General features: G+C 40.1%; 1 pseudogene; it reads left to right on the top strand.

The window, feature by feature from the left end:
• The first annotated feature begins 252 nt into the window (after positions 1-252).
• Positions 253-7,064, top strand: LOC131755665 (serine/threonine-protein kinase PAK 1 pseudogene; annotated as a pseudogene).
• The last annotated feature ends 3,868 nt before the right edge of the window (positions 7,065-10,932 follow it).

Below are 10,932 nucleotides of genomic sequence, written 5' to 3'. Positions count from 1 at the left end.
CATAAGATTGTAGAGAGGGAGGAGATGAGGATAATGGACAACCAGGTAGGTGACTGAGATAAAAAATGCTGGAGGGGAAGAAGCAGGTTTGCAGGAAAAGTAAAGAATTCAGTTAGGAAGACTTAAGGTGCCTGTGAGACATGTGAGTGAAAATGTCTCCTGTGCTGTTGGCTACACAGGCCTAGAGCTTAGGACAGAGATCGTGGCTAGAGCCGTGCATTTGTAAGCCACCAGCATTTTGAAGCTATTGACATGTGTGAGTCTTTTCTAGATAGAGTATTCAGGGTACAAAACAAACAAGACCTGGGACCAAACCCTGAGGAACAGCGTAAGTGGATGGTCAGAGAAAGAGTCTTTCAAATGTGATTGAGAAGAAGCTGAGAGAGTAACAGGGAAGAATCAGAGGGTGTTTTTTAAGGACAGAATGATCAATGTCATTGAGCTGACAGATTCCAGGTTTTAGTACCTCCCAAATCTACCTCAGCTTTCAGACTGAGGCCAAGCTCTTCCTGGACAGCCCACAGCAAATGATGGAGCTTAACAAGAACATTGAGTAAGTAAGGACACTTTTGCCCAGCCCAGGGGTCCTTTAAGTAGCAATTTTTGCCCCAGGACTTCTTGTTGGATTGACCAAGAAGTTTTCAGATTTGCATCACCATCTGAAGGCCTTCTATGCTCAAATCCTGCTTCCTCCCCTTTCATATTTCACAGGTGCTATTCCCAAAGAAACTTCTTGTACTGTTCACTCTATCCACTTCTGACAGTGATCTTGCGGAGAAGTTTCCATGGAATTAGAAGAAGTTGAGGAATAAAAGCCCAGTAAAGTTTGAGACTCAATTGTGAAGAGGAAGAGCGAGGGAAGAAACGAGTGGGACTCGAGTCACTGGGGACTTCACTTTAATACTAGACAGGAATGGGGATTTCCCTGGCGGTCCAGTGATTAGGACTCTGGGCATCCACTGCAGGGAGCATGGGTTTGATCCCTGGTTGGGGAACTAAGAGCCTGCATGCTATGCGGTGTGACAAAAAAAAAAAAAAAGAAGAAAAAAGAATTGACAGTCATGAAATATTTCGATCTGGTAACTTGAGTGAGTGGAAGGGGTGATAGCTCAAGATCCCTGAGAAAAATGAAAGGATGGAATCCTGAGCTTAATAACCAGAGGAATTCAGCCGAGACAAAAAGAGAAATCACTCTCCCACTGTGAGAGGAAGGAAGGAAGAAAGGACTGCATGTAAGTTTGCAGATATAGTAGCAGGTGAGACCATGTGCTGAGAGGGAAGGAAGAGGTGATAGAGTGTGTTCAAAGACAGTAGAGATGGTTTGATGTTAACTGTAGTGAAGGATGGTTAATGGTGAAACACTGGAAGCATTCCAGTTTAAGCCAGGATTAGATAGAGATATTCACTATTACCACTTGTATCAGTAGGGTTCCCAGCCAGAGACAGATGACACAATCAAGTTGGGGTACCGAGAGGAGAGGGGCTATTGATGAAGTTTTGGCAGCATATAAGGGAAATTGGAAGATCTAGTGCAACACCCCAGGATTAGTAACCCAGGACACTGTTACCACTCCCAGGACCGAAGTAGGAAAAAGAGGAAAGTTACTGGAACTCAGTAACTTAGAAACTTAGAAAGCTGAGTGGAGAGGCTGGCTTTTAGGAACAGGGACTTTTGATAGGATGAGAGACACCTCCATTCATAGGGACCCACAAGTGGGGAGCTGGGAGAATAAATACTTAGACCTCACAATCCCTAATCCTTCCCTTTTCTTTGTGGGCCAAGCCCAACCAAAAGCCAGAGAGCGAAGGAACAGAGTAGGGCGGGGAAGAATGAATTTGGAGGATTATAATATGCCTTACCACATGTAAAAATGTACCATAAAGCTACCAAAAAAGAAAAACAGTGCATTATTGGCTCAAAAATAGGTTATAGAAAAAGCTGGTGAAAAAGCTTGGTCCTAAAAATAGGACCAAGTTAATATATGGCATTCATTATATGGTAAAGGTATATTCAAACTAGTGGCACAAAAGATGAATTATTCATCAAATAATATTTTTGAACAGTTGGCTAGTGATTTAGAAAAGATAAGTTAAATCCCTACTTTTAGATACCTGTAAACTTTAAGATAAATCAACAATTTAAATGTAAAAGAACTTGAAGGGAATCTAAGTGTATATATTTATATTTTGTTGTTTGGAAATTATCACAGGAACTGGAAACTACATTATAATTTAAAACATCTTTAGGGCAAAGAATACCATAAATGAGCTAAAAGATTCATTTAAAAATTAGGAAAAATTCATAACACATGTCAGAAAATTAATAGCCATAATGTAGAAATGAATAAATCTATAAAAAATTAACAATTCAATAGGAAAAAAATCTGTGATAGGTTTTAACAGGCCAATGATATATGAAGAAACACATTGGTAAATAAATATAAAAATACTTCTGGCTTTATTAATAATCAAAGACATGAACTAAAAACAACTGTGAAAGGGACTTCCCTGGCGGTCCAGTGGTTGAGACTCCGCGCTTCCACTACAGGTAGCGCAAGCTCTATCCCTGGTTGGGGAACTAGGATCCCTCATGCTGTGTGGTCAAAAATTAAAAAAAAAAAAAAAAATCTACTAAAAAAACCAAACACAACTGTGAAATATAATTTCCATATCTATAAAGTTGTGAAAGATTGAAATGACCCATTGTTATAGGAAGTGAAGGAAAACAGACCCTCTAATTTACTGTGGGTATATAAATCAACACAACTTTTCTACAAGGCAATTTAACACACTGTATCAAAATATAAAATGTATACAGCTTTTGACACACCAAGCTCAATTCTAGAATTTATTGTAAGGAGTAATTGCACAAATGCAAAATGTTGTATCTGTTAGGATGTCCATTTCTGGCTTTCTTTATTTTAGCCCCCTCTCAATCCATTAATATGGGACTAGACAGAAAAATTAAGATACAATCCTATGGTGGAATACTCTGTGGCCATTAAAATTAATATATGTTTCTATATTAATTCATGTGAAAATATATGCACAAGATCTATCAGTGAAAAAGACAGTATGTATAGAATAATCCCATTGATTTAAAATTGATTACTTAGTAATCTGGAATCACAGTATCTGGAAAGATAGTCATAAAGTTGTTAGAAACAGTTATCATTTTTTGGGTATTTTGGGTACTTTTATTCTTATTTGGCTTTTTCTGTGCTGTATGAATTTTTAATTGTTATTTTAATCTATTTTATTTTTGGATTTTTAAAGTGAATGTGTGTAATTTTACAAAATATATATATTTTGTAAATACTTGTAAGTTTAGTAATTACTTAAAGTACAGCTTTTTAAAAACATATTATAAAGGAAGAAATGAAATAGTTTATGTGAAGGTTAGAAGCAATTGTTATATAGAGAATTACAGGATTTCAGCAAATCCTTGACAGTGCAGGTAAATCTGGAACTCATGCATTTATGTCCCCGACGTTGGTGATGATCTCCAGTAGAGCTCAGTGGCTGTATAGTCTGTCTTCTAAACGCTCTCCTCTGAATATCAAGAGCCAATCTCATGAACTCAGATTATAGAGTTTTACCCTCACATATAGTGTAAGGAGCATGCAGAACATGATGGATAGGAAAGGCCTTTCAGACAGGAAGAGGAAAGAAAAAGTTTTACATGATAAGAGAAAAGGAGGCAGATTAGGAGGGCTGCAACCTGAGAGAAGATAAGCATAATTGAATCCTGGAACAGGAATTTGATGAGCCATCATTCTTGGCCTTGGGCAAAGGAGGATGTAGCAAGATGATAGTAAACCCAGATAGCTTGAGGGAGAATTTGAGAACATCCAGGCTTGTAATCAGCCTCATGGCTTTATCTATCATAGCTCAGGAATGATAAATTAACAAGGGCACTGGGAGGATTCTAGAGCAATGGGCCTGAGATACAGTATTATTCAAAGCCTATGACCTTCATATGCTACTTTTTTTTTTTTGGCTGCACCATGTGGCATACAGTATCTTAGTTCCCCAACCAAGGATGGAACCTGCGAATGGAGTCTTAACCACTGGACCACCAGGGAAGTCCTATATGCTACTAAATGGTAGGAAGCAGAGATGCTGAAAGGACTGTAAACATTCTACACCCAATTCAAATGTGGGCATGTGTTGGGGGAGTTTACCACACCACCAAGCAAACAATTCTTGGACCCCAGCTGCGTGTCCTACAATTCAGCTCCATTCTGACACTATCTACCTGGAGACGGTGTCAGATTCCACAGGTTAAGGGTTCATTTCTCCAAGACTGTCCCTCACACCAACTCTCTGCCTAACTTAAGATGCCCGTCTCAAGTCCAGATTGTCATCTGTACTTCTGACTATAAATCAGAGGTTCCCATGACCCCCCCTCATGTTCAATTAATTTGCTAGAGCAGCACATGAAACTCGGAGAAGCATTTTACTTACTAGATTACTGGTTTATTATAAAATGATGTAATTTAAGAATAACCAGATGGAAGAAATGCATAGGGAAAGTTATGGGGAAATGGCTCGGAGAGTCCATGCCCTCTCTGAGCCCACTATGCTTCCCAAATCTCCACCTGTTCACCAACCCAGGTTTTTAAACCCTGCCCTTTGGGGCTTTTAGTGGATGCTTCATTACACAGGCATGATTGATTCAATCATTAGTCACTGGTGATTGATTCAACTTCCAGCCTCTAGGGGAAGGTCAGGGGGGTGGGACTGAGAATTCCAACCCTCTACCCACAAGGTTGGTTCCCAGGCAACCAGCCCCACCCTTCAGTGCTTTCCCAAAGTCACCTTATTAACATAACAAGACACACCTGTATCTGCTCTCGTCAGAGGAAATTCCAAGGGTTTTAGGAGCTCTGTGCCAGAAACAGGACAAAGAACAAATACGTATTTCTTATTATAAATCACAGTATCACAGACTGAAAGATCAAAGTGGCTTGGGCTGGGAAAAGAAAGCTGTAGTTGGTGAAGAACTTACACCTGGAGAATTGTCCCGGCAATGGGCACAGTAACCATCATTAGTAGATACCATTCAGGACCAGACAGTCCTCAGCAGATGCCAGGGCTGACGACTGAGGACACGGATTAGCCTCACTACACTGGAGGTAGGAGAAGACCCAGAACAGCCCAGTCCAATGGAACTATAACGCAAGCTACACATACAATTTACAGTTTTCGAGCAGCCACATTAAAAAAGTTAAAAATAGGTGAAATTAATTTGAATAGATAACATATTTATTTAACCCAATATAAGCCAAAATATTTTCATTTTAACTTGAAATCAATATAAAATATTAAGGAGATAGTTTATATATATACTTTTGGGTACTACACCTTGGAAAGCCCATATGTATTTTACATTTACTGCACAGCTCCATGTGGCCCATCCACATTTCCAGGGCTCAGTAGCCACCCCTGGCTAGTGACTATTGGATGGCACAGATCAAGAGAATAGGAGGTAGACTAAAGGCCCTTCTTCTCCCCATCATTAATACATAGAAGCTTCCTTCTCTACTCAGCAACAATCTTGGCAAGGAAGAGCGGGGAGAGGAGACCCCTCTGGCTGTAAAAAATGTCTTTGATAGTAAAAAATGTCTTTGATAGGAAGTTAAAATTATGGATTGATTAAGAGACTTTTTTTTTTTTTTTTTGCAGTACGTGGGCCTCTCACTGCTGTGGCCTCTCCCGTCGCGGAGCACAGGCTCCGGACGCGCAGGCTCACCGGCCATGGCTCACGGGCCCAGCCGCTCCGTGGCATGTGGGATCCTCCCGGACCGGGGCACGAACCCGTGTCCCCTGCATCGGCAGGCGGACTCTCAACCACTGCGCCACCAGGGAAGCCCCAAGAGACTTTAAACTGGAGGTAACAGTTAATTTTTTTTATAAACAAGAGAATTTTATTTCTCACAGTTCTAGAGGATGAGAAGTCCAAGATTAAGGCCCTGACAAATCCAGTGTCTGGTGCGAACCCACTGCCTGGTTCATAAATGGCCATCTCTTTGCTGTGTCCTCAAATGGTGAAAGGAGCAAGGAGCTCTCTGGGGGCTCTTTTTAAAATTGGGGTAGAGTTTTTTTACAATGTTCTGTTAGTTTCTACTGTACAGTGAAGTGTACAGCAGGCTCTTATTAGTTATCTATTTTATACATATTAGTGTATACACGTCAATCCCAATCTCCCAATTCATCCCAACCCCCCCCTCCCCACTCCCCTGTTTCCCCTCTTGGTGTCCATACGTTTGTTCTCTCCATCTGTGTCTCTATTTCTGCCCTGCAAACCAGTTCATCTGTACCATTTTTCTAGATTCCACATACATGAGTTAATATACGATATTTGTTTTTCTCTTTCTGACTTACTTCACTCTGTGTGACACTCTCTAGGTCCATCCACATCTCTACAAATGACCCAATTTCGTTCCTTTTTATGGCCGAGTAATATTCCATTGTCCTTTGACAGATGTGGTAACAGAAAGCTGCATGGATGAAGGCCAGACTGCAGCTGTGTGCCGTGAATGCCTGCAGGCTTTGGAGTTTCTGCTTTCGAACCACGTTATTCATAGAGACATCAAGAGTGACAACATCCTGTTGGGAATGGATGGCTCTGTCAAGCTAACTGATTTTGGATTCTGTGCCCTGATCACCCCAGAGCAGAGCAAACGGAGCACCATGGTGGGAACACCGTACTGGATGGCACCAGAGGTTGTGACATGGAAGGCCTATAGGCCTAAGGTTGACATTGGTCCCTGGGCATCATGGCCATCAAAATGATTGAAGGGGAGCCCCCATACCTCAGTGAAAGTCCTCTGAGAGCCTTGTACCTCACCACCACCAATGGGATCCCGGAGCTTCAGAACCCAGAGAAGCTGTCAGCTATCTTCCGAGACTTTCTGAACTGCTGTCTTGAAATGGATGTGGAGAAGAGAGGTTCAGCGAAAGAGATGCTGCAGCACCAGTTCCTGAAGATTGCCAAGCCCCTCTCCAACCTCACTCCACTGATTGCTGCAGTAAAGGAGTCAACCAAGAACAATCACTAAAACCACATTCACCCCAGCCTCTTTGTGCCAAGGCTTCTGTGAAATAAATGCTCATTTTGGAAAAAAAAGAGAAAAAAAAAAATAAAGAAGATGTGGTATATGTATCACATCTTCTTTATCCATTCTTCTGTCGATGGGCATTTAGGTTGCTTCCGTAACCTGGCTGTTGTAAATAGTGCTGCAGTGAACATTGGAGTGCATGTGCCTTTTTGAATTATGGTTTTCTAATTTTATCTAGAGGCTAAGTTTTTCTTCAGTTATCAGTGGCAGTGGGGACTCAAGGACAAGATGAGATTATTGAAATAAAGAAATGTGTAATCTGCTGTACATCTAAGTAGTATTGGGTACATTTCAACCCATATTACAAAAGTTTGGAGAATTGTTTTTACTGTTTGGGAACCTAGACCTTATTAAGCATATTGAAAAAGCAAGTCACTATTCATCTCACTGGATTTAGGCATGGTTCTACAGCAAGTAAGGCAGTATTGCTGGAACCCTCCAGATGCTTGTAATCTAAAGCCAAGACTACATAACACTGGTCATTACAAGCAAGTCGTGATCTTTGGGAATGGGGTTCCTTGGGGGACAGAAGTTTCATAACTAATATGATTTCAAACAGCACTAATGCAGTGCTTTAGAAAAGTTCTTCTCTAAGCTGTTTTTACTACGGTGTTGTACCCACCAGGCTGGCTCTCTCTTCTCTGCCTTTACTTTCCATGTTCCTGTCTAAAATACCTCTACCCTCCATTCTGATACTTGATTCTATCCACACTTCACAAACCAATGTATGTCCTCTCCTTGCCATGAATCATGCTGGGACTTGTTCAATTTAAATAAAATTTATTGTGTGGTTCACATTAAGTGGCTTAGCTCTTAATTATACTCTTTTGTATTATTTTCTAGTTGTTTTCTTTGTGAATTTCTCATCTCACCAGTGAATTCTTAATCTACTATGGGAAGAAACTTTTCTTTCTTTTATATACCTGATGCATTCAAAAAGTTCTGGACTTGAGATTGATCCTCAAAATATACTTGTTGCTTGAATTGAATCAACTAAATAGTCTGTGATGATTCAATTTGAAAATTAAAGTAGCTAAATGTAGTCATACTCTCTTAGCTTAGAGATGCATTTACAGAATGGGGAGTGCTAACTGCAAACAGATAATTATATGGAATTAATATTCTAGGCATTGCAGAGACAATTTTGATTCTATCTTTGAATATCCTGAGTTGAGAAAAGCTCCTGACCTATATTCTTCTAACCATTGTTCATAAAACTGTGATCATTTCTTCTTAGCTGCAGTGAGAAAAAAAAAATGATCACCATCCGTAAATGGTTCTGCTATTTGTCATTTATTTCTTCCACTAGTTCCTAAAATGTGCTCTTCCTCCTCAAGTATTTTAATATCCAAATGAGTACAGCTCTGGTAGGTATATTTCTCCTGATGAGTCAAAGGGATCACTTCCAGTACTACAATGTGTACATCTTTTATCAATGACAATGGGTTGAAACTATTCACCAGAACATGAAATAAAGGCTCACTCCCAGTTTTTGCCTTCACTTTTCTTTTGGTCACACCACACAGCTTGCAAGATCTTAATTCCCCAACCAGGGATTGAACCCGGGCCAAGGCAGTGAAAGCATCAAGTCCTAACCACTGGACCGCCAGGGAATTCCTGTCTTCACTTTTACCATGCTCAAGAAAAGAAAAGAGTTTGGCATGCCCACGCAAATGGAGGCAAAGTAAGTAGGGCATATGATGATGTATTACAATTGACTCATCAGGAGAAATATGCCTACCAAAGCAATATTCCATGTGTTTTACACACACACACACACACACAAGCTTTAATATGAAATACTTCAGAGACAACAGTGCTATAATACATCAGTGCTACTCAAAGCAGTACTCAAGGAAGTATGCGTCTAATGCTCTGGGGAGTCGTTTAAGTCCTTCTGGCACATTGTAAGATAATAAAGATATCTAAATAAGTTTATAGCCTCAGTTCTGATTTTGGATGACTTCACAAAACCTTGAGTTTATCATTTGTTTTTAATCATAGCCCTTTAACATTTGTCAGGCACATGGCTTTTTCTTGTTTCATCTTGAGAATTTTGATGTTGATATTCTGTCATTTAAAATTATCTTTATGCTGTTTATTTTTTTGTGTGTGCTGAAATAATAATTCTTTGACTAGAAAGGCTTGTACACTTTAGATGGGGAATTCAGTTCAAAGGGAACTGTGCTTGGTCAAAGAAATAGATACTTTAGTAATTGTGATATCTGTAGATCCACAGAGTTAAAACTTCTCAGAGGCTTCAAGGAGTTATTTCAAAGCTGAGTAATTTCTTTTAAATGTGTTTTTAAAAATATTTATTTTTGGGTTTCCCTGGTGGCGCAGTGGTTGGGAGTCCGCCTGCCGATGCAGGGCACTCGGGTTCGTGCCCTGGTCAGGGAGGATCCCGCATGTCGCGACGCGGCTGGGTCCGTGAGCCATGGCCGCTGAGCCTGCATGTCCGGAGCCTGTGCTCCGCGACGGGAGAGGCCACAGCAGTGAGAGGCCCGGGTACCACACACACACACACACACACACACACACACACACACACACACACACACACACATATATATTTCTTTATTTTGTATGCGCTGGGTCTTAGTTGTGGCATTCAGACTTCTTAGTTGCGGCATGCATGCAGGATCTAGTTCCCTGACCAGGGATCAAACCCGGGCCGCCTGCATTGGGGACATGGAGTCTTACTCACTGGACCACTAGAGAAGTCCCTAAAAGCTGAATAATTTCTTTATGTGGGTTCAACAATGGGGAATAATATGGGCTAGTAGATTAGGCAGGTAGATGGCGATGTTTTAGAGTGAAGAACTATATACAAAAAAATATATAATAATGGATTATGTTAAAACTATCAACATAATAATTATGTTATGTTATGCAGCTATTCATTTCACAAATATCTCTTGACGGTTTACTATGTGCCAGCACCGTCTTAAATGGTAGGTGAGCTGTGACGAACAAGACAGACATTGTTCCTAGGGAATTACCTGGTGGTCCAGTGGTTAGGACTCTGCGTTTCCACTGCAGGGGGCAGGGGTTAGATCCCTGGTCGGGGAACTAAGATCCCCACATGCTGTGTGGCAAGGTCAAAAAAAAAAAAAAGACAGACATTGTTCCTAAACTTGGGAGTTGAGAATTTAGCAGATACTAATATATTGATAATTGAATGGAGAAATAAAGTTCTTACTCTTATCTTAGGTGACCGGCAGTTTGCTGGTACATGCAATGTTCCTTAGAGTGTGGCAAATAAAACATCAATTTAGTTTCCTTTTTCAAATTCCACGTAAATGGAAATGAAGGTTTGAGTCAGGTACATTACATACCATAACATTACATCCCATAACATTACATCCCATAATATTTAGCTTCACAACAAAGGAAGCATAAAATCTCAAGTCCTTGGCTAGTTTAGGGGTTTAAAGTGCAGACTGATGGCTTGAAGGTTTGTTTGGATTCTTTTTCAGTCTAAATAATGTTTTATAAGAGACGATTCTCTTTTTTTAAGCTGTCAAAATTAGGCTTGAGGAAAGTGCATACTCCTTTTCATATCTCATCCTTCACACATTTCTAGAAACATTAGATAAACTTTTAAGTATTGAGAAAACATGAGATTTTTTTTTTTTAAGTCTTGATTCTTTGCTACCCTTGGACAACTAAAATATTGACTAGGATCAAATATGAGGTTGAGGGAACATGTTATGTCCAGACAGCAAATAGATAACAAGTATCTCTTAAGAGTGTTGCTAGTTTTATAATCTTCTTTATAGTCCAGATAAACTGTGGATATGACCTT

The sequence above is a fragment of the Kogia breviceps genome, chromosome 4 (genome assembly GCF_026419965.1).
Source record: "Kogia breviceps isolate mKogBre1 chromosome 4, mKogBre1 haplotype 1, whole genome shotgun sequence".
Classification (NCBI taxonomy): Eukaryota; Metazoa; Chordata; class Mammalia; order Artiodactyla; family Physeteridae; genus Kogia; species Kogia breviceps.
The sequence above is the reverse complement of the archived record's forward strand: the minus strand, read 5'-3'. Positions and strand labels throughout refer to the sequence as shown.